The sequence below is a fragment of the Hyla sarda genome, chromosome 2 (assembly GCF_029499605.1).
Source record: "Hyla sarda isolate aHylSar1 chromosome 2, aHylSar1.hap1, whole genome shotgun sequence".
NCBI lineage: Eukaryota > Metazoa > Chordata > Amphibia > Anura > Hylidae > Hyla > Hyla sarda.
Genome location: NC_079190.1, coordinates 404,333,428 through 404,356,578, shown reverse-complemented (window position 1 = coordinate 404,356,578; position 23,151 = coordinate 404,333,428). Strand labels below are relative to the sequence as shown.

General features: G+C 41.9%; 1 protein-coding gene across 1 annotated transcript in view; it reads right to left on the bottom strand.

The window, feature by feature from the left end:
* IL1RAPL1 (interleukin 1 receptor accessory protein like 1) overlaps nucleotides 1–23,151 on the bottom strand; it is a 1,525,014-nt gene that overhangs the window by 949,671 nt on the left and 552,192 nt on the right. The gene's annotated exons all lie outside the window — the stretch shown is intronic.

Here is a 23,151-nt window from a genome sequence, read left to right as displayed (position 1 = left end):
AACATATAATTTAGATCTTCCTAAATTAGTGCAAAGGTTTAGTGCTAAAAGTAACGTATTTTCTATGCATACATTTTCTGTATGTCCCTATGCCATTCATGTGTATCATCCTTAAGTAGTCCTGTAATGCTGGTACTTGTAGTTTTGTAATAGTTGGAGATACAGTGTTTGGATATTTCTTTTCACAGCAGTGTTGCCTTAAGCTGTGTGCCAAAAGCTTTTGCAAAACTACAACTCCCAGCATGCCCAGACATCTTTTGACTGTCCGGGCATGCTTGGAGTTGTAGTTTTGCAACAGCTGGATGCACATGTTTGGTAAAACTCTGTGTCACGGCAGTGTTGCTATAAGCTGTGTTCCTCCTGCAGCCTTGTCCATCAGCCATTTCCTGTCCATGACCCTTGGACAAGGTGATGCTGCTGTGAGACTCCTCAGTGTCCAAGAAGGTATGGGGACCCCTAGTGGTTGGATTTTTGAAGACAATTTTCTTTAATAAAATGTGCTTGTTTTTTGCTTTTTTTAAGAAATATATTAGAAAAAACTATTGTTTGTAAAGTTTTTGTATCTGACAGTGCCCATTTAAAGTGTTAATAACTATGAAATAAAGAAAAAAAATTGCAATTGTTATGAACTAGTATTAGTAAAATGATCAATTGACAATTATGTCATTTGTTGCAACCATGGCAAATAAATAAAAGTATGATCTGACAAAATTCATGATATAGTCAGATTAAGGCAGAAACATGCAGATAAAAAAATATGACATAATGAATACAAATAAGGATTACCTTTTTATTGATTTTACTGAAGTCTAGCTAAACTATAAAATCTATGAAGAAATCCTGTCAGGTAAATTGAATAGCAAGTAATATACATGAGCTGTCATGACATACAGTACTGCATTGCAGGTGTTCAGTAAAAGGAATAGTAAATCATGTGAGCTATGAAAATAAAAAATAGTTTTAAACACTTTACTGTGATTAAAATCATAAAAAAATACTTTATTTTCTCATCAGACAGGAGAATGTTTCAAGACACAGAGGCATTTGCTGAAGCATATTGTAACCATAGCATCTGGCCAGACTTTGTATGTTGCTTTCTGGTCAGTGACGAGTTACAGTCCAGGGCCAATCAGCAGCGTAGGGGTACTTCATTCCTCCTCAGCCTCCTGCCCAGACTCTTAATTTCAGCTTTTGTGTTGTTTTAGTCCTGGTTGGTTTAATTTCAGATTAGTTGCTTTGTTTTGTCATTACTTTGTGGTTCTGACTGTTTGTTTTATTTTTAACCTAATTATGTTTGTCTAGTGATATCTGTCTGTAGTTTGTGTCTGAGTACCTGTGAATCCTGATTTTTCACAGTATGGGTCCTGATTCATTGCTTAGCTTTGCACCTATATATATCCCTGGTATTTTTTCTGTGTCTAGTCTGTGTAACCTGAACTTGTATTCATATCTGTTTGCTTTTCATATTCTTTCATTGTTAGGTCCTTATCCATAGTTTGTTGCTTTTACCCTAACCTGGAGTCTAGTTTTGTTCCATTGTTGAGTCTTGTGTGATTTAGTATTAGTGTACTCTGATTTGTATAGTGTCCTGACTTCATTTAAAGCGGTACTCGAGGATAGAAAACTATATCCCCTATGCTAACTGTTATATCACAGGCCATCTGGCCGCTGTGTCTCTAGGGCTGTGTCACAGGGCCCTGGCTCTCTACATGCAAAGAACTGTGTCAATCACCATACAAAGCTGGTCCATCACGTCCCCTACATGCATCTCTATGGGAGAGCCAGGGGTACTCGAGCAGCGCTCTGGTTTTCCCAAAGGGATGTTTTGAGGGTGTGTGTTTCTTGCAGTGATCAATATGCCCAAATTAGGAGGAGAGACTGGGCGCCCAGCAGTTGGACCCCCCCCCCCCCCCCCATGTTCTGACACTTATCCCCTATCTTTAGTATAGGGGGAAAAAAATATATCCCTGAGTACTCCTATAACCTATTTAGGCTCTTAATTTCTGGTAAACCTGTTGCTGTAACTCTTGGTAAGCCCTGTTTAGCCATGTCATTCATTTCTTTGCTTCTGAGGCTGCATAACCTAACTTGCATAATGACAGAAATGCTAACATCTCGGTACTGGAAACAACTATGGAGGTAAAAAGGTATGCTCGGAATATGGATGACAAGCCATAACTGGCCATGAACTTTTTTACACACATGTTGTGATGTACTTGCTAATCCTCCATGTGACTTTTTTGCTTTGTCCTGGTGCCCTTGGTCATAACCATCTTTGGGCACCCATTGAGATGATCAGGCATGCTCAGTTCAACTACATATTGCTGGTTAGCCAACACCGTGTAAGCAAACAAAGGGAAATGTGGGAAAGTGTGTTCTCACTAGCTTTGCAACACATGGGCCATAATTCTGAATGAAAAATAATATAATATAGAGAGCTTAAAAAACAAGCACATTTTCTTAAATATTTCTGATAAAAAAAAGCATACCCCTTTCCAATGACCCTATTTAAACTGCTCAAAAAAAAAGGGAACACTAAGATAACACATCCTAGATTTGAATGAATTAATGGGGTATTCCAGGATTTTTTATTTATTTGACTATTCTACAGGGGCTGTAAAATTAGTGTAGTTCATTTATAATGTCTGTACCTGTATGTGACGGTTTTCTCACGATTCTTCTGTGATTTTCACCCCAATATTTATTTTTAAAAGCATACAAAATGACTGTTGTCTCAGATTTTTCCCAGGCTGCAATGCGGCCAAGACCTTACTCACTAGTCAGCTGATGAAAGGGAGCCTGTCTATTTCAATAGGTGGAGGGATCGCTTGATGGGAGAGAGATCAATCTGCAACTAATGCAACAGATGTAGGCACCCTGATTGAAAACCACAGGTCTTTTGAATGGATGCAGCTCATTTATGTTTCAATTGGTGGGGTGGTTGAGGAAAATGTGTGTGTGGGAGGGAGGAAAATGGAATTATGGGATTTTTAGTCAAAGAAAAGAAAACTGAAACAGGAAATACCAGTTCACAAAAAGCTAGCCACAGTATTATGGTAATCTCACAACATAGCCATTTAGCCCCAAGACAAGTGCAGATCCTTCCTGTCTGGCCATTACTGTCTGGCAAGTACGTACTAAAATCACCTTATGGTGGATAACTCCTTTAACTAATCATATGAAATACTTTTTTCTTTACATAGTTGAATGTGCTGACAACAAAATCACACAGAAATTATCAATGGAAATCAAATGTATCAACCCATGGAGGTCTGGATATGGAGTCACACTCAAAATCAAAGTGGAAAACCACACTACAGGCTGATCTAACTTTGATGTAATGTCCTTAAAACAAGTCAAAATGAGGCTCAGTAGTGTGTGTGGCCTCCACGTGCCCGTATGACCTCCCTTCAATGCCTGGGCATGCTCCTGATGAGGTGGCGGATGGTCTCATGAGGGATGTCCTCCCAGAACTGGATCAAAGCAGACGCCAACTCCTGGACAATCTGTGGTACAACATGGCATTGGTAGATAGATCGAGACATGATTTCCCAGATGTGCTCAATCGAATTCAGGTCTGGGAACAGGTGGGCCAGTTCAAGGCATCAATGCCTTCCTCTTGCAGGAACTGCTGACACACTCCAGCCTCATAAGGTCTAGCATTGTCTTGCATTAGGAGGAACCCAGGGCCAGCCACACCAGCATATAGTCTCAAAAGGGATCTGAGGATCTCATCTTGGTACCTAATGGCAGTCAGGCTACCTCTGACAAGCACATGGAGGGCTGTGCGGCTCCCCAAAGAAATGCCACTCAACACCATTTCTGACCCACCACTAAACCGGTCATGCTGGAGGATGTTGCAGGCAGCAGAACGTTCTCCACGGCGTCTCCAGACTCTGTCACGTCTGTCACATGTGCTTAGTGTGAACCTGCTTTCATCTGTGAAGAGCACAGGGCGCCAGTGGCGAATTTGCCAATCTTGGTGTTCTCTGGCAAATGCCAAATGTCCTGCACGGTGTTGGGCTGTAAGCACAACCCCCACCTTTGGACGTCAGCCCTCATACCACCCCCATGGAGTCTATTTCTGATCATTTGATTGGAGACATGCACATTTGTGGCCTGCTGGAGGTCATTTTGCAGGGCTCTAGCAGTGCTCCTCCTATTCCTTCTTGCACAAAGGTGGAGGTAGTGGTCCTGCTGCTGGGTTGTTGCCCTCCTACGGCCTCCTTTACATCTCCTGATGTACTGGCCTGTCTCCTGGTAGCGCCTCCATGCTCTGGACCCTACGCTGACAGACACATCAAACCTTCTTGCCACAGCTCACATTGATGTGCCATCCTGAATGAGCTGCACTACCTGAGCCACTTGTGTGGGTTGTAGACTCCGTCTCATGCTACCACTAGAGTTAAAGCACCGCCAGCATTCAAAAGTGACCAATACATCAGCCAGGAAGCATAGGAACTGAGAAGTGGTCTGTGGTCACCACCTGCAAAACCACTCCTTTATTGGGGGTGTCTTGCTAATTGCCTATAGTTTCCACCTGTTGTCTGTTCCATTCACACAACAGCATGTGAAATTGATTGTCAATCAGCGTTGCTTCCTGAGTGGACAGTGAGATTTCACAGAAGTGTGATTGACTTGGCGTTCCATTGTGTTGTTTAAGTGTTTCCTTTATTTTTTCGAGCAGTGTATATACTGAGGTGATTCCTGCTTGTATTTAATAGTGGTTAGGGTTATGTTGATTATTAAGAATTAATTGTAAGTTCATTGACTGCAAATATTAGTTTTTCTTTTACAATGATTTAAAGGATTTAAAAGACTTAATATTATGGAATGAATCAATGTTTGCATAAATCTCATTTACATCTGCAAATAGTTAAAACTTCTTTCCAGGTCATGTATAAATTATTTTCCTGAGTTCATTAGAAGTTAATATGTCTAGCTTTATTCTGCCAAAACGTGTAAAAAAACATGTTTTATGTCCTTTACATTTTAGGTTTCAAGATCGAAAATGGTACCGGTGGCCCATTTGATTTATGCTAGTGAATCCAGGTATCCATAAATCTGACAAACAAATCTATAAGGCTCACAAATGATGGAAAATATTCATCTCCGGTTATCTTGTTTGTCCTTCTTTGGCCATTATTTACACCACAGAACTTAATGTTACAAATATGCAATTTTCTGTAATGTGAGTGAGAATTTTTCATTTAACATAATTTTATAAGAATAATAAAGTCGATTAAATTAGAATGTCAAAAATATCATCCTTGTTTACAATGATGAAGTTGGCAATGTATTAAACCCCCTAAGTACAATCGACGTAAATGTATGTCCCGGTGCCCTGGTTTTTAACGCACCATGATATACATTTACATTCTAAGCAACGTTCAGACTTTAACCCCTTAACCACATAGGGACCCAGGGCGTACAGGTACGCCTTCGGTCCCTGGTACTTAAGGACCCAGGGTGTTCCTGTACGCCCGTGGGAATTTCGGTCCCCGCCGCTCGCCGGGCGTGGACCAGACCGGGGTGACTGCTGATATCGATCAGCAGGCACCCCGCGCAAATGCCCAGGGGGGTCATCAGACCCCCATGTCGGCGATCCGTGCAAATCGCAAGTGTATTTACACTTTCGATTTGCCCCGATTCAGGGTCAAACGGGTCTATCGTGACTCGTAACCAGGAATAGAAGGGGGATCGTGGTTGTCCATGACACCCACGATCCCCCTGAAGGGATAGGAGTGAGGTGGCAGGGGTGCCACCTCTCCTATCCCTGCTATTGGTGGTCTAGACGCGACCACCAATAGCAGATGGGGGGCGGGGGGCTTTACTTTTGCTTTCCCCATTCTGCCCACCCACAATAGGCGGGGCAGGACGGGGAATCGACAGAGGACCGGGGGGCGAAGTCCACTCACCCATCGGCAAGGCAGCGGGTGACGATTGACGGCGGCTGCAGGCGACGATCGGCGGAAGAAGAGGATGGATCCCTGGATCCTACGGAAGCCAGTGAGTATACTATAGTGGTCTCTAAACTGTAGCCCTCCAGATGTTGCAAAACTACAACTTCCAGCATGCCCAGAAAGCTGTTTAGGCATACTGGGATTTGTAGTTTTGCAAAAGCTGGAGGGCTGAAGTTTTAGACCACTGCACAGTGATCTCCATACTGTAGAACTCCAGATCTTGCAAAACTACAACTCCTCGCATGCCCACACAGCAGTTTGCTGCCTGGGCATGCTGAGATTTGTAGTTTTGCAACATCTGGAGGTCCACAGTTTGGAGATCACTGTTCAGTGGTCTCTAAACTATACCTCTCCAGATGTTGCAAAACTGCAAATCCCAGCATGCCCAAACAGCAAACAGCTGTCTCAGCATGCTGGGAGTTGTAGTTGCGTACCTCCAGCTGTTGCATAACTACATCTCCCAGAATGCCCCTCGGCGATGAGTACATGCTGGGAGTTGAAGTTATGCAACAGCTGGAGGCACACTGGTTGGAAAATACTGAGTTAGGTAACTGAAGGAAACCATTGTGCTTCCAGCTGTTGCAAAAGTACAACTCCCAGAATGCATGGTCTGTCAGTACATGCTGGGAGTTGTAGTTTTGAAACAGCTGGAGGTTTGCCCCCCCCCCCCATGTGAATGTACAGGGTACATTCACCTAGACAGGTTTAGAGTTAGTTTTCTGCTTCAAGTTTGGGCTGCGGCAAATTTTTCGCCGCAGCACAAACTCCTAGCGGTAAACTCACCATAACCCGCCAGTGCGAATGTACCCTAAAAACACTACACTACACAACACTAACACATAATAAAGGGTAAAACACTACATATACACCCCCTTACACTGTCCCCACAATAAAAAGGAAAAATGTATCATACGGCAGTGTTTCCAAAACGGAGCCTCCAGCTGTTGCAATACAACAACTCCCAGCATTTCCGGACAGCCACTGACTGTCCAGGCATGCTGGGAATTAGCAACAGTGGAGGCACCCTGTTTGGGAATCACTGGCATAGATTCCGTAGAATACCCCTATGCAATCCCTAGGAAGTCCTCAAATACGCATGTAGTGTTGAGCGGCATAGGCCATATTCGAATTTGCGATATTTTGTGAATATATGGACGAATATTCGTCATATATTCGCTAAATTCGCATATTCGTAATATTCGCGTTTTATTTTCGCATATGCGAAAATTTGCATGCCAGTCTCAAACAGTAGTATTAGAGCCTTCTTTACACCACACAAGATGGAAGCAGAGAGGGGTGATAACTGTGATGTGTACTGTGAAAAAAAAAAAAAAAAACGAACATTCATAATTACGAATATATAGTGCTATATTCGTGAATATTCGCGAATTCGCAAATATGCGATATTCGCGAATAAAATTTGCATTGCGAATATTCGCGAGCAACACTATGCGCATGGCACTCTCTCACTTCAGAGCCCTGTCGTATTTCAAGGAAACAGTTTAGGGTCACATATGGGGTATTTCCGTACTTGGGAGAAATTGCACTACAAATTTGGGGGGGCTTTTTCTCCTTTTACTCCTTATGAAAAGGAAAAGTTGGGGTGTACCCCAGACTGTTAGTGTATTTTTTTTTTCTTTTTTACACTAACATGCTGGTGTTGCCCCATACTTTTTATTTTCACAAGCGGTAAAAGGAAAAAAAGACCTCCAAATGTGTAACACAATTTCTCCTGAGTACGGAAATACCCCATATGTGGGCATAAAATGTTCTGCGGATGCACAACAAGGCTCAGGAGTGAGAGCGCAATATGTACATTTGAGGTCTAAATAGGTGATTTGCACAGGGATGGCTGATTTTACAGCGGTTCTGACATAAACGCAAAAAACATAAATACCCACATGTGACCCCATTTTGAAAACTACACCCCTCACGGAACGTAACAAGGGGCATAGTGAGCCTTAACTCCTCAAAGGTGTTTGACAAATTGTCATTAAAGTTGGATGCGAAAATGAGAAAAAAAAATTTAACTAAAATGCTGGTGTTAGCCTAAATTTTTCATTTTCACAAGAGAAAATAGGAAAAAATTTGTAACCCCAATTCTTCTGAGTATATAAATACCCCATATGTGGATGTAAAGTGCTCTGCGGGTGAACTACAATGCTCAGAAGAGAAGGAGCGCCATTGGGATTTTGAAGAGAAAATTTGTCCGGAATTGAAGGCCATGTGTGTTTACAAAGCCCCCATAGCACCAGAACAATGGACCCCCCAACATGTGACCCCATTTTGGAAACTACACCCCTCACATAATGTAATAAGCATTTATGCCCCAGAGGTGTCTGACAGATTTTTGGAAAAGTGGTCCGTGAAAATGAAAAATTTTATTTTTCATTTGCACAGCCCACTGTTCCAAAGATCTGTCAAACGCCAGTGGGGTGTAAATACTCACTGCAACACTTATTAAATTCTGTGAGGGGTGTAGTTTCCAAAATGGGGTCACATGTGGGGGGTCCACTGTTCTGGCACCACGGGGGGCTTTGTAAACGCACATGGCCCCTGACTTCCATTCCAAACAAGTTCTCTTTCAAAAAGCTGAATGTGCTCCTCCTCTTCCGAGCATTGTAGTTTGCCAGCAGAGTCCATGACATCCACTTATGGGGTATTTCCATACTCAGAAGAAATGGGGTTACAAATTTTGGTGGTCACATTCTCCTATTACCCCTTGTAAAAATGTAAAATTTGGGGGGAAAACTGCATTTTAGTGAAACATTTTCTTTTTTTTCATTTACACATCCAACTTTCACAAAAAGTCGTGAAATACTTGTGAGGTGTTATGGCTCCCTGTACCCCTTATTACGTTCCTTGAGGAGTGTAGTATCCAAAATAGTATGCCATGTGTTTTTTTTTTTGCTGTTCTGGCACCCTAGGGGCTTCCTAAATGTGACATGCCCCCCAAACGTCATTTCAGCAAAATTTGCTTTCCAAAAGCTAAATGTGACTCCTTCTCTTCTGAGCATTGTAGTTCGCTCGCAGAGCATTTTATGTCCTAACATGGGGTATTTATATACTCAGAAGAGATGGGGTTACACATTTTGGGGGACATTTCCTCCCATTACCCTTTGTAAAAATGATACATTTGGGATAAATCTGCACTTTAGTGAAATAAAAAAAAAATAATTTACACTTCAGACTTTGATGAAAAGTCGTCAAAAACTTGTGGGGTGTTAAGGCTCACTGGACACATTGTTACGTGCCTTGAGGGGTGTAGTTTCCAAAATGGTATGCCATGTGGGGGTTCTCTGCTCTTCTGGCACCAAAGGTGCCCATATGAGGTATTTCCTTACTTGAGAGAAACTGGGTTACAAATTTTGGGGGGATTTTTCATCTATTACCCCTTGTAAAAATTCAAAAACTGGGTCTACAAGAACATGCAAGTGTATTAAATGAAGATTTTGAATTTTCTCCTTCACTTTGCTGCTATTCCTGTGAAACACCTAAAGGGTTAACAAACTTTTTGAATGTCATTTTGAATACTTTAAGGGGTGCAGTTTTTATAATGGGGTCATTTATGGGGTATTTTTAATAAGAAGGCCCTTCAAATCCACTTCAAAACTGAGGTGGTCCCTGAAAAATTCCGATTTTGAAAATTTTGTGAAAAATTGGAAAATTGCTGCTGAACTTTGAAGCCCTCTGATGTCTTCCAAAAGTAAAAACATGTCAACTTTATGATTAAAATATAAAGTAGACTTATTGTATATGTGAATGAAAATATAATTTATTTGGAATGTCTGTTTTCCTTACAAGCAGAGAGCTTCAAAGTTTGAAAAATGCTAAATTTTTAATTTTTTCATCAAATTTTGGAATTTTTCACAAAGAAATGATTCAAGTATCGGTGAAAATTTACCACTAACATAAAGTAGAATATGTCACGAAAAAACTATCTCGGAATCAGAATGAAAGGTAAAAGCATCCCAGAGTTATTAATGCTTAAAGTGACAGTGGTCAGATGTGCAAAAAATGGCCGGGTCCTTAAGGTATAAATGGGCTGGGTCCTTAAGGGGTTAAGGACCACGGGTGTGTTAGTGCGCCCTGACGTCCTGGTACTTGAGGACCAAGGGCGTATCTGTACACCAGTGGGAATTCCGTTCCCCACTGCTCACCGGGCAAGGAAATCGTTCAGCAGGTACCCCGTGCCAACTCCTGCGGAGGTCCTGAGATCAATTCAGATTGGCGAATTACGGCGATTCCGGGTCAATTGGGTTCCAGGTGACCCTGTGACCTGGAAAAAAGGGTGATTGGTGCCGTCTGACACGGCACCTATCACCCTATAGCAGCAGGAGTGAGGTGGCACTGGTGCCATCTCACGATCGTCCTGATTCATTGGCCGTTACCGGCCAACGAATCAGGATGCCTGTTGTTGGGGTGTCCCTAATGGCACTGCTCCTCCCCTATTCCGGAGGGCGAGAGTGGGTGCCGGGAGAGGAGTGTATATCTGGACTGGGGGCCCCCGATCCCCAGCATCGGCGGCGAGATCAGGATCCCCGGAGCGGAGATAGTGATGACGGTGGCAGGAGGATCCGGCGTGTGCACAGCAGCAGGAGGTAAGGCTGGCCTCCTGTTGTTGCTTAGAAACAACTCCCAGCATGCACAACAGCAGGAGGCACTACTACAACTCCCAGCATGCCCTTTGGTAGTCTGTGCATGCTGGGGGTTGTAGTTTTGCAACAGCTGGAGGTACATTTTTTCTATGAAAAAAGTGTGCCTCCAGCAATTGCCTAACTATAACCCCCAGCATGCACAAACTACCAAAGGGTACAATGGGGATTGCAGCAGTGTGCCTCCAGCTGTTGCATAACCACAAGTCCCAGCATGCCCTTCGGCTATAAGTGCATGCTGAGAGTTGCAGTTTTGCAACACCTGAAGGCAAACTGGTTGAGAAGCACTGAGTTTATTACCTAACTCAGTGTTTCACAACCAGTGTGCCTCCAGCTGTTGCAAACTACAACTCCCAGCATGCACTGATTAAAGTAACAAACTGTCAGTGTTTTGCAACCAATGTACCTCCAGATGTTATATAACTACAACTCCCAGCATGTATGGTCTGTCAGTGCATGCTGGGAGTTGTAGATTTGCAACAGCTGAAGGTTTGCCCCCCACAATGTGAATGTACAGGGTACAATCACATGGGCACGGTTTACAGCGAGTTCTGCTGCAAGTTTGCGAGGTGTCAAATTCTCTGCCGCAGCTCAAACTCCCAGAGGGAAGCTCACTGTAATCCCTCGGCCGGTGTGAATGTACCCTAAAAACACTACACTACACTACACCTACACAAAATAAAAAATAAAACACTACATATACACACCCCTACACCCTCTACCCCCCCCCCAATAAAAATAAAAAAACGTCTTGTACGGAACTGTTTCCAAAACAGAGCCTCCAGCTGTTAAAAAACAACAACTTCCAGTATTGCCGGACAGCCACTGACTGTCAAGGCATGCTGGGAGTTTTGCAACAGCTGGATACACTCTGTTTGGGAAACACTGACATAGGGTATTTTGGTGGCGGAAGCAAATTCACAATTTAGGCCTCAAATGGGTATGGTGCTCTTTCGCTTTGGAGCCCTGTCGTATTTCAAGGCAACAGTTTAGGGCCACCGTTCGGGAGAAATTGTGTTAATTTTTTTTCTCCTTTTACACCTTATGAAAAGGTAAATTTGGGGTCTACACCAGCATGTTAGTGTAAAAAACAAGACCCCCCAAAATTTGAAATGCAATTTCTCCTGCGTACGGAAATACCCCATATGTGGACGCAAAGTGCTCTAAGGCACATAACATGGCTCAGAAGAGAGAGCGCACCATGTACATTTACAAGGGTAAAGTGAGCCTTAACACCCCACAAGTGTTTGATGAATTTTAGTTAAAGTTGGATGTGAAAATAATTTTAAAAAAATAACATTTTCACTAAAATGCTGGTGTTACCCTACATTTTTCATTTTCACAAGGGAAAATAGGAAAAAAGCCCCACAAAATTTGTAGCCCCATTTCTTATGAGTATGGAAATACCCCGTATGTGGATGTAAAGTGCTCTGCGGGCAAACTACAATGCTCAGAAGCGAAGGAGCGCCATTGGGCTTTTGGAGAGAGAATGTGTCCAAAATTGAAGGCCATGTGTGTTTACAAAGCCCCCATGGTGCCAGAACAATGGACCCCCCCACATGTGACCCCATTTTGGAAACTACACCCCTCACGTAATGTAATAAGTGGTGCAGTGAGCATTTACACCCAACATGTGTCTAACAGATTTTTGGAACAGTGGTCCGTGAAAATTAAAAAATTAATTCTTCATTTGTACAGCCCACTGTTCCAAAGATCTGTCAAATGCCAGTGGGGTGTAAATGCTCACTGCACCCCTTATTAAATTCTGTGTGGGGTGTAGTTTCCAACATGGGGTCACATGTAGCCAGGGTCCACTGTTCTGGCACCATGGCAGGGTTTGTAAACGCACATGGCCCCCGACTTCTATTCCAACCAAAATCTCTCTCCAAAAGCTCAGTGATGCTCCTTCTCTTCTGAGCATTGTAGTTCGCCAGCAGAGCACCTCACATCCACATATGGGGTATTTCCATACTCAGAAGAAATGGGGTTACAAATTTTGGGAGGCTTTTTCTCCTATTACCCTTTGTAAAAATGTCAAATTTGGAGAAAAAACTACATTTTTGTGAAAAAAAATTATAATTTACATATCTAATTTTAACGAAAAGTCATCAAACACCTGTGGGGTGTTAAGGCTCACTGTACCCCTTGTTACATTCCTTGAGGGGTGTAGTTTCCAAAATAGTATGCCAGTTTTTTTTTTTTTTTTGCTGTTCTGGCACCATAGGGGCTTCCTAAATGTGACATGCCCCCCAAAAAAACATTTCAGCTAAATTTGCTTTCCAAAAGTTAAATGTGACTCCTTCCATTCTGAGCAGTGCACTTGACATCCACACATGGGCTATTTCCATACTCAGAAGAGATGGGGATACAAATTTTTGGGGGCATTTTCTCCTATTACCTCTTGTAAAAATGTCAAATTTGGGGGAAAACCAGCATTTTAGGAGGGAAAAAATTTACACATCCAACTTTAATGAAAAGTCGTTGAACACCTGTGGGGTGTTAAGGCTCACTGTACCCCTCGTTATGTTCCTTGAAGGGTGTAGTTTCCAAAATAGTATGCCTAATTGTTTTTCTTTTTTCTTTTCAATACACAATAATATTTTTTTTTTCTGCGGTACATTTTATGGTTAAATAAAAGGTATTACAAAGTACATTTGGCCACGCAAAAAACAAGTACTGATATGGATCTGTGGATTAAAAAATAAAAGAGTTCTGATTCTTAAAAGCTGAGGAGGAAAAAAATGAAAATGCAAAAAAGAAAAATACACCACTGAAGAAGGGGTTTACATTTGTGCTTTGACATCCCGAAACGCGTCTGGTGACTGAATTAGAGACTTTGTGCATTAGTGTCAGTCTACACTACAGTTGCGGCTTTCAAGCGTATTTTTGGATTATTGCACCGGGAGAAACTATTATAGTGCTACCTATTCTATTCACTTCACGAATTCTTGTACCGCTGCTAACCAGCCAAGACCGGTATATAACCCTCCATTGTGGGAACATTGCCTCAAAATGGTTAGAGTTCCACTTTACCAACACGCCACTGAATACCTGTATGTATCTGCATTTCCGGCATCCAGCGCCCAATCTACAATCCAGCGTGGACTACGCCATCAAGCAGAAACTCGGCTCCCGTACCTGGTCAGCTGACTTGCCGTCAGCTGACTCTGACGTCAGACGCCAAGTCCAAGGTAGCCGGCAGAGAGCGGCTGTACATTGTACAAACATCACGCCGCCCCGGCTGGCGCATATCTGACTACCATCCATTTGTTCCGTCAGCGGTGCGGTGAGAGGCACACCAGTGCCAAAACCATATATTTCTTTATACAGGTATTGTCAGTATGGAGTAGACCAACCGGTACTATTAAACTGGTGTCAGTACCACCTATATTGCCGACCTTAACGGCCTATAAAAACTAGAACATATTGTAGGACTTTCTACTCATTCCTATAGGTTATATTGCACAATTTTTCCAGGACATTTGCAAATCTCTTTCTACAGGAACAATCCAATCTCTAAGACTGTCATTATTCATAGGACATCTTTTTTCTTACAGGTTACTTATTGCATTTCTTTACAGGTGTTACTTTCTTGACACACTATCATATATATAACTTGAAATCAAGGAGTGTGTCAATATATGTGTCCATATGCATCACAATTCTAGCATTAGTCTTATCTATGGGAATACCGCTCTGTAGTGTCATACTGATCTGTTTTTATTAATTGGAATTTTAATATCTTATTGCGATACCGTAGGGCCCTGCGGGAAATGCTTTATTTCTAAGTAAATTTATTTTAATATATTCTATTGTGGAATAAATATATATGTACTATATTCTTCTTTTTTCTTTGGGTAACACAGACACCCACCCAATACTATTTTGCATAGGGGTGTGCTTAGGACTGAATCCATATTACTGATTTATTTAGCTAATTTTTGTTCTCATAGGGATAGAACTTTCAGTTAACCTCGCACTCCCAACTCTGTGAGCTGCACAATATCTAAATACATATTTTACTAAAAAAGAAAATTAGCTGTATCTTAAAGGATACTCCGCCCCTAGACATCTTGTCCCCTATCCAAGGATAGGGGATAAGATGTCTGATCGTGGGGGTCCCCACGATCTCTGTGCAGCACCCGGCGGGGTGCGGTGCCAGGGGCTCATGATGTAATAACCACGCCCCCTTGTGACATCACACCCCACCCCCTCAATGCAAGTTTATGAGAGGGGGCGTGGCATAATCATGCTCCCTCCCATAGAATTGCATTAAGCTGCGGGAATGTGACGTCACGAGGGGCATGGTCGTGACGTCATGAGCACCCAGCATCGGGAAGTTTTGAATGCTGAGCTGTGGAGTTCTCTTTAAGGGCAAAAAATACTGTGTCCTTAAAGGGTTAATAGAACATGTTTATACAATTGATCATATTAGGTAACAGCTGAATAGAATGATAAAATTACATATTAATTAATAATAAATATTACTTAAATCTTAATTGTGGTCTGCTATTAGGGATTAGTTTAGTCATCCTAATGAAAAGGTCTATGTACAGCACTTTCTATTATTGTTAGTTTTATCTTCTCCTCTAGCCGTCTAGCATTAAAGAAATGAAGTGTGTGAGTCATTAAACCTGATTTGAACAGCACATATAATGCTGAACAATTTTTATCTCCCTGGGCCAGGATGAAGCTCATCAACATGCATTTAACATTAGTCATAAATCATGTACATAGCATCCTTTATAACACTTTAAGGCATCTGCATTATGGATGTGTGGTAAGAGGTGTGATGCAGGGCAGATGGCATTAACCTCTTGTATTCATGACGTCAGTAAATGGTTTATACTCAATACCACCCAAAGGTATACCGCTTAATCCTGGGCTAGGAACGGGGGCAATAACGACTCTGATGCCAAGTTATGGACAACAGAAGCTTTACTGAGTGACAGATGGTACAGTCTATACAGTGTAGCCAGGCCCACAGAGGTGACCAGTGACTTCAGAGACCTTAACCCCTTAAGGACCTGGGGGGGGGGTCCATTTTTGCATTTTTGTTTTTTCCTCCTTACCTTTAAAAAATCATAACTCTTTCAATTTTGCACCTAAAAATCCATATGATGGCTTATTTTTTGCAACACCAATTCTGCTTTGTAAGTCGGTGGAGGAGTGGCCCTATATGTGAAAGATAGCATAAAATCTAACCTAATACAAGTTAGTGAGGACAACATAGAGTCAGTTTGGGTTACGTTGCAGTTTGGTAATCATGCAGTAACTCATGTAGGTGTGATATATAGACCACCTGACCAAGTTAAAGAAGTAGATGATCTACTAGTTGAAGAAATATCTAAAATGACAATGAAAGGAAAAGTTATCATTATGGGAGACTTCAATCTTCCGGATATAAACTGGGAAACCAAAATAGCTAGTTCTGGCAGGAGTACAGATATTCTAAATTCCCTACTGGGATTATCTCTACAACAAGTGGTTGAGGAGCCAGCCCGGAGGGAGGCCATTTTGGATTTGGTACTCACAAATGGGGATTTGGTATATGATGTTATTGTTGGTGAAAGCTTGGGATCCAGTGATCTCCAATCAGAGTGGTTTAATATAAGAACAGTGAAGGAGTCACACCACACAAAAACAAAAGTTTTAGATTTTAGAAAAACAGACTTTTCAAAAATGAGATTAGTCATAAAGGAGTCCCTATCAGACTGGAACAAATTACATGGAGTTCAGGAGAAATGGGTCTACTTAAAAGATGCTTTATTGAAGGCAACAGAAAATTGCACTAGACTTGTTAGTAAAAGCAGAAAAAGGAAGAGACCACTGTGGTACTCAGCAGAAGTGGTCAAAATCATAAAAAAACAAAAAACTAGCATTTAGTAATTATAAAACAACCCAGTGCAATGAAGATAGGGAAATCTACAATATTAGGCAGAAAGAGGCCAAGCAAGTTATAAGAACTTTTAAAGCACAGGCAGAAGAAAAACTAGCTCAGTCTGTGAAAAAAGACATTCTTCAGATATATAAAGGAAAATAGGAAATTAAAACAAGGAATAACTAAATTAAAAACAAAGGAAGGAAGGTATGTAGAAGAGAATAAGAGGCTAGCCGACTGCCTTAATGAATACTTCTGTTCAGTTTTTACAGAAGAAAAAGAAGGAAAAGGACCTCCATTTGAGAGGAAAACTAAGGAATCGTTTGATGCATGTATCTTTACAGAGGAAGAGGTTCTACGTTTGCTTTCTAAAGTGAAGACAAATAAATCACAGGGGCCTGATGGGATACAAACCTAGCAAAACCGTTAACAGATTTATTTAACCAATCAATGGTAACAGGAGTCGTCCCGGAAGATTGGAAATGAGCAAATGTCATGCCCATTCACAAGAAAAGTAGTAGGGAGGAATCAAGCAACTATAGGCCAGTAAGTCTGACATCAATAGTGGGGAAATTAATGGAAACCCTACTAAAAGATAGGATTGTGGAACATCTAAAATCCCATGGATTGAAAGATGAAAAATAACATGGGTTTATTTCAAGGAGATCATGTCAAACAAATCTTATTGATTTTTTTGACTGGGTGACTAAAATAATGGATGGTGGAGGGGCAGTAGACATTGCATATCTAGATTTTAGTAAGGCTTTTGACACTGTCCCACATAGAAGACTTATCAATAAACTACAATCATTGAGCTTGGACTCCAATATTGTTGAGTGGATTAGGCAGTGGCTGAGTAACAGACAACAGAGGGTTGTAGTCAATGGAGTATATTCAGAGCAAGGTCTTGTCACCAGTGGGATACCTCAGGGATCTGTACTGGGACCAATATTGTTTAATATCTTCATTAGTGATATTACGGAAGGTCTCGATGGTAAGGTGTGTCTTTTTGCTGATGACACAAAGATATGTAACAGGGTTGATGTTCCTGGAGGGATCCGCCAAATGGAAAATATACAAACAAGGAGAGCGCTCCTAGTGTGATACCGTAATGCAAAGATAAGATGAACAAACAAGAAGACTTGCTCACCAAGTATAGTTGTACTGCGACCAAGTACAACTATGGTGAAGGCGTGAAGTAACCCTGCAACGGGCGAAGAACGGCAGCTGCTCCTGGACACACAGGTGAAGCACTCAGACGGATCCCTCCAAGGAACAGCCCAGGATAAAGGCAGTGCACAAGACTTCAAAGGTAAAATGGTTTATTTACCCGGCATGCAACGCGTTTCACTGGATAACCAGCTTCATCAGGCATGACTGATGAAGCTGGTTATCCAGCGAAACGCGTTGCATGCCAGGTAAATAAACCATTTTACCTTTGAAGTCTTGTGCGCTGCCTTTATCCTGGGCTGTTCCTTGGAGGGAGCCAAATGGAAAAGGATTTAGGCAAACTAGAAGAATGGTCAGAACTCTGGCAACTGAAATTTAATGTGGATAAGTGCAAGATAATGCACCTGGGGCATAAAAACCCTCAGGCCGAATATAGAATATTTGACACAGTCCTGACCTCAGTATCTGTGGAGAGGAATTTAGGAGTAATTATTTCAGAAGACTTAAAGGTAGGAAGGCAATGTAATAGAGCAGCAGCAAATGCTAGCAGAATGCTTGGATGTATAGGGAGAGGTATAAGCAGTAGAAAGAGAGAAGTGCTTATGCCGCTGTACAGAACACTGGTGAGACTTCACTTGGAGTATTGTGCACAGTACTGGAGGCCGTATCTCCAGAAGGATATAGATACTCTAGAGAGAGTTCAGAGAAGAACTACTAAACTAGTACATGGATTGCAGGATAAAACTTACCAGGAAAGGTTAGAGGACCTTAACATGTATAGCTTGGAAGAAAGAAGAGACAGAGGGGATATGATAGAGACTTTTAAATACATAAAAGGAATCAACACAGTAAAGGAGGAGAGCATATTTAAAAGAAGAAAAACTACCACAAGAGGACATAGTTTTAAATTAGAGGGGCAAAGGTTTAAAAGTAATATCAGGAAGTATTATTTTACTGAGAGAGTAGTGGATGCATGGAATTGCCTTCCTGCAGAAGTGGTCGCTGCAAATACAGTGAAGGAGTTTAAACATGCATGGGATAAGCATAAGGCTATCTTTCATATAAGATAGGGACAGGGACTATTCATAGTATTCAGATTATTGGGCAGACTAGATGGGCCAAATGGTTCTTATCTGCCGACACATTCTATGTCTATGTCTATGATGTCAATCATTATACCCAAAAATCTACGGAAAAATGGCAAAAAAAATCATTGTGAGACAAAATAAAAAATAAAAAAAAACGCCATTTTGTAATTTTTGGGGGCTTCCGTTTCTACACAGTACATTTTCGGTACAAATGACACCTTATCTTTATTCTGTAGGTCCATTCGATTAAAATAATACACTACTTATGTAGGTTTGATTTTGTCGTACTTCTGGAAAAAATCATAACTACATGCAGGAAAATTTATACGTTTAAAATTGTCATTTTCTGACCCCTATAACTTTTTATTTTTCCACGTATGGGGCGGTATGAGGGTTCATTTTTTGGGCCGTGATCTCAAGTTTTTATCGGTACCATTTTTGTATTGATTGGACTTTTGGATCGCTTTTTATTCTTTTTTTCATTTTATAAAAAGTGACCAAAAATACACTGTTTTGGACTTTTTTTAGCACATACGCCATTGACCGTGCTGTTTAATTAAGGATATCTTTTTAGAATTTGGACATTTCTGCACGCATTGATACCACATATGTTTATTTTTATTTGCACTGTTTTGTTTTTTTTAATGGGAAAAGGGCGGTGATTCAAACTTTTATTAGGGAAGTGGTTAAATTATCTTTATTCACTTTTTTTTTCACTTTTTTTTGCAGTGTTATAGCTCCAATAGGGACCTTTAACACTGCACGCACTTATCTATTACATCGTTCAATGGTTTCTCATAGGAAACCATTGATCGATGGTTCTGCCGCTTGACTGCTCATGCCTGGATCTCAGGCACTGAGCAGTCATTCGAAGATCGGACAGCATGGAGGAAGGTAGGGACCCTCCGGCTATCCTGTAAGCTGTTCGGTATGCCGCAATTTCATCGTGGCGATCCCGAACAGCTCCCTGAGCTAACCGGCATTAGTTTACTTTCATTTTAGACACGGCGTTAAACTTTGAATTACGCATCTAAAGGATTAATAGCACGCGGCACCGCAATCAGTGCCACGCGCTATTAGCCATGGGTCCTGGCCATTGTTAGAGGCCGGGCCTGACCCGCTATGACGGGGCGCCATGCCGTGGCACCACATTGTAGAACGGGAGCGGACTCAGGACATATTGGTAAGTCCTGGGTCCTTAACAGGCTAAGGGCTTGCTGGGACTTGCAGTGGTTTTGGACAATTTAGTTCAGGCCACGTTGACTTGTCAATAAATGACAGTGACTGACTTGACTTGGCTGGAGACACACTAAGCTGTGACTTTAGCTTACTTGTAGACTTGTAGCTTGTGGCTGCAGACTTGACTTGAGGCCCCCTATGACTCCAGACACACTCTTAGGCTCGTCTGCACCTTAGCAAAGACTCAGGAGCTTAGAGAGAGAAAATACTCCTCCCAGGGCTTTTAGGGGGAGACTCTGGTGGGGTCCCATTGGTCACCCTTAAGTCACCTGGTCACTGATACCTCCTGGGTAACAATGACATGACAACTCCCATGACAACTAGTGATCACATGTTAACCTTTCTTAAAGTTACAACATTCTTATATACATAACATAGTGGATAATATACAATTACAACAGATGTAGGGGGGGGGGCAGGGGACACTGCAGTGCTGTATACAGTAAGTAAGCAAATATTCATTCCCCATGTCAACTAATCAAAATTTTTGTTAACTTTAAAATATTAGAAAAATGTAACTGAACTGTTAATGCTTATTGGAAAAAAATATATCATTGTGAATAAAGATACAAAAGTGGTACCTTTAAAAATACATATCACAATGAAAAAAGAGCCCTCTTTCAGGTATTGTCTTGAAAATTTCTTTTTTTTAAGTAATACAATAATAGAAAATTATGTAACCATGCGTATCCATTACAGGACTCGCTTCTCTGGGGTAATTGCAAGATCAGGCTGTCACTTGCACTCAGGGCTGCCATCAAAAATTTTGGGGCACCTTACATAGCTCAAAGCCTGGGCCCCCGACCTCCCAACCTAAAAAAAAAATTTTAAACACATGACAAGAAAAACAAGAGCCAGTGAGTTCAATGAGGAAGGAAGGAAAAAGGAAATATCACCATACATATTACCATCATACTGTTACTGATAAAATCCTGTATACTAGAGAGCTTAAAGGGGTACTCTCCTACTTTACTTCTTATCCTCTATACACAGGATAAATATCAAAGTGTCCCACAATCGCAATGCCTGTTTTATACTAGCCGTGGTTTTGACAGTATAAAACTGATTCCAGGTTCGCTTTAATTGTAAGTAACTATATTAAAAGATACTTAATAAAACCATAAAAAAGTTGAATTGCAAAAAGAAAGAAAAAAGAGAAACATAGTGCTCCCTCCCTCATACAATAGTAACAGACCTTCACTCCCAAGACCCCCCCCTTATAACAGGTCTCCCCTCTTCAGTCCACCACTCACGCACAGCAGGACTCTGAGCCCCCCTTCCCTCTACTTAAGAGCCCCCGCATCCAGTCCCCCCACTCACACATAACTGGACTCTCATCCCCCCTCCCCTCCACATAAGAGGCCCCCCTGTCCAATTACCCCTCACACATAGCAGGACTCTCAGCCCCCCCCTCCACATAAGATCCCCCCTGTCCAGTTCCCCCCTTACACATAGCAGGACTCTCAGCCCCATTTCTCACATAGTAATAAGACCAGGTTCTCCTCTTACCCAGTGTAGCATATCTTCCCCTGAGCAGCTTCTTTTCCTATGTGCCGTCAGCAGGAGAAGCAAGAACCAGTGAGGAGAAGGCAGACAGTAGAGGCAGCAGTGAGCGTCCTGTCTGTACAGTATGTAGTACAGAATCTGTAAACTCCGGTCACTGTGTCAGCCTGTCAGTCTCAGGACCTGTGTGTGCTGCTGTAGCTGTGGTGCACAGGTCCTGAGTTCTCAGGCTGACACACTGACTGATCTTTATGTGTGTCGGGACTCCTAGCCCCAAGCCACTGCCAATGTTCCGACCCTGGCTGTTGCAGGGGGGCGCAGCGGGCCAGGGCCCCTTGGGAGCTCAGGCCCCTTACTGGGGTACTGGCTGCACCCCCCTGATGGCGGCCTTGCTTGCACTTGTCCTGGAAGTTGAGAGCTGAAGAATGCTAAGGACTGATAAGTATCAAAGCCCCATACAAGAGATTGTGTGGAGGGGGGGGGGGGGGGTCAAAGAGGGTGGATCTCCTGCAATCAAACACATAATCCCTATTCTGTGGATAGGGGATACATTTCAGTTCTCCATAGTGCCCCTTTAAGTGCTTATCTTGATAGCTCATCTTTCCAATGGGTCACCAATATCAAATCTGTAATGGTCAAAATGAATGGGACAATTCTGTATTTCCTTGCACTGTTGCTACAAAACAAATGGATTGTACAAGGATGAGTGCCGGTAACCTTCGATGAGGCTGCAGTGCTTGTATCAGCCATAATTTTTTTGGGCATCTGCTCCGTTGGAAATAGAAAAAAATTCCCCAAATTATACCAGAAATTTGCTCTAGGTTTCAGATACTAAACTAGCAGATATCAGCTTAAAGGCACTATCCAGGCATTGGCACTGTCCAGGCAGGGGTTGTATGTTTCTACTTGGTCCTTGCTGCATATACAATTACAAAGCAGTATACTTACCCAGCCTGTTCCCAGCTGCCTCTGATTTCCCAATCACCTAGTCCCTGCCGCCATACTCTCCCTTTCTACTTCTAATAACATGATGTGTGGACAGGAAATACCTACTTAGCAGCTGATGTCTATGCTTTCTTTGCTCCGTGGGCATTTCGTGTCCTAATAGATTGTCACCAAAAGAGGTCATGGTTGAGACCATGCAGCAGGGTGGGGGAGCCGGTTGGGTAAGTATACTGCTTTGTAATTTCCAATGCAGCCCGGCCATATAATAAAAAACACCCCCTGCAAACCCTTTAATATCAAGCTAGCTTCATACTTGATAGACAACCCCTTTAGGCAGATTTGGAATTCATAGGGAATGAGACTCTTTCACATCAATGAAAAAAAGAAATTTTGGACTTCCCGATATACAATTTCGAATGCATATCTTTTTATTTAAGAAAAACCTTTGACCTCTCACCAGTTTAACATTGCTTTGTCTCATAAGAGACTAATATGACTGAATGTATTGCAGTGATTACATAATTCTTAAACCTGTCATGTGAATTGCTTTAAGCATTGATTCGCACTGATGACTTTTCAATTTATCTGTGCAACATGGTGTTCCCATTCTGAGATGACTATTAAATAATTATTTTCATACATGTTCAGTGAGTAAGGACTGATTGTGTAATAGAAGATTTCATTCCCTTTCTCCAACTCTCGAAAGG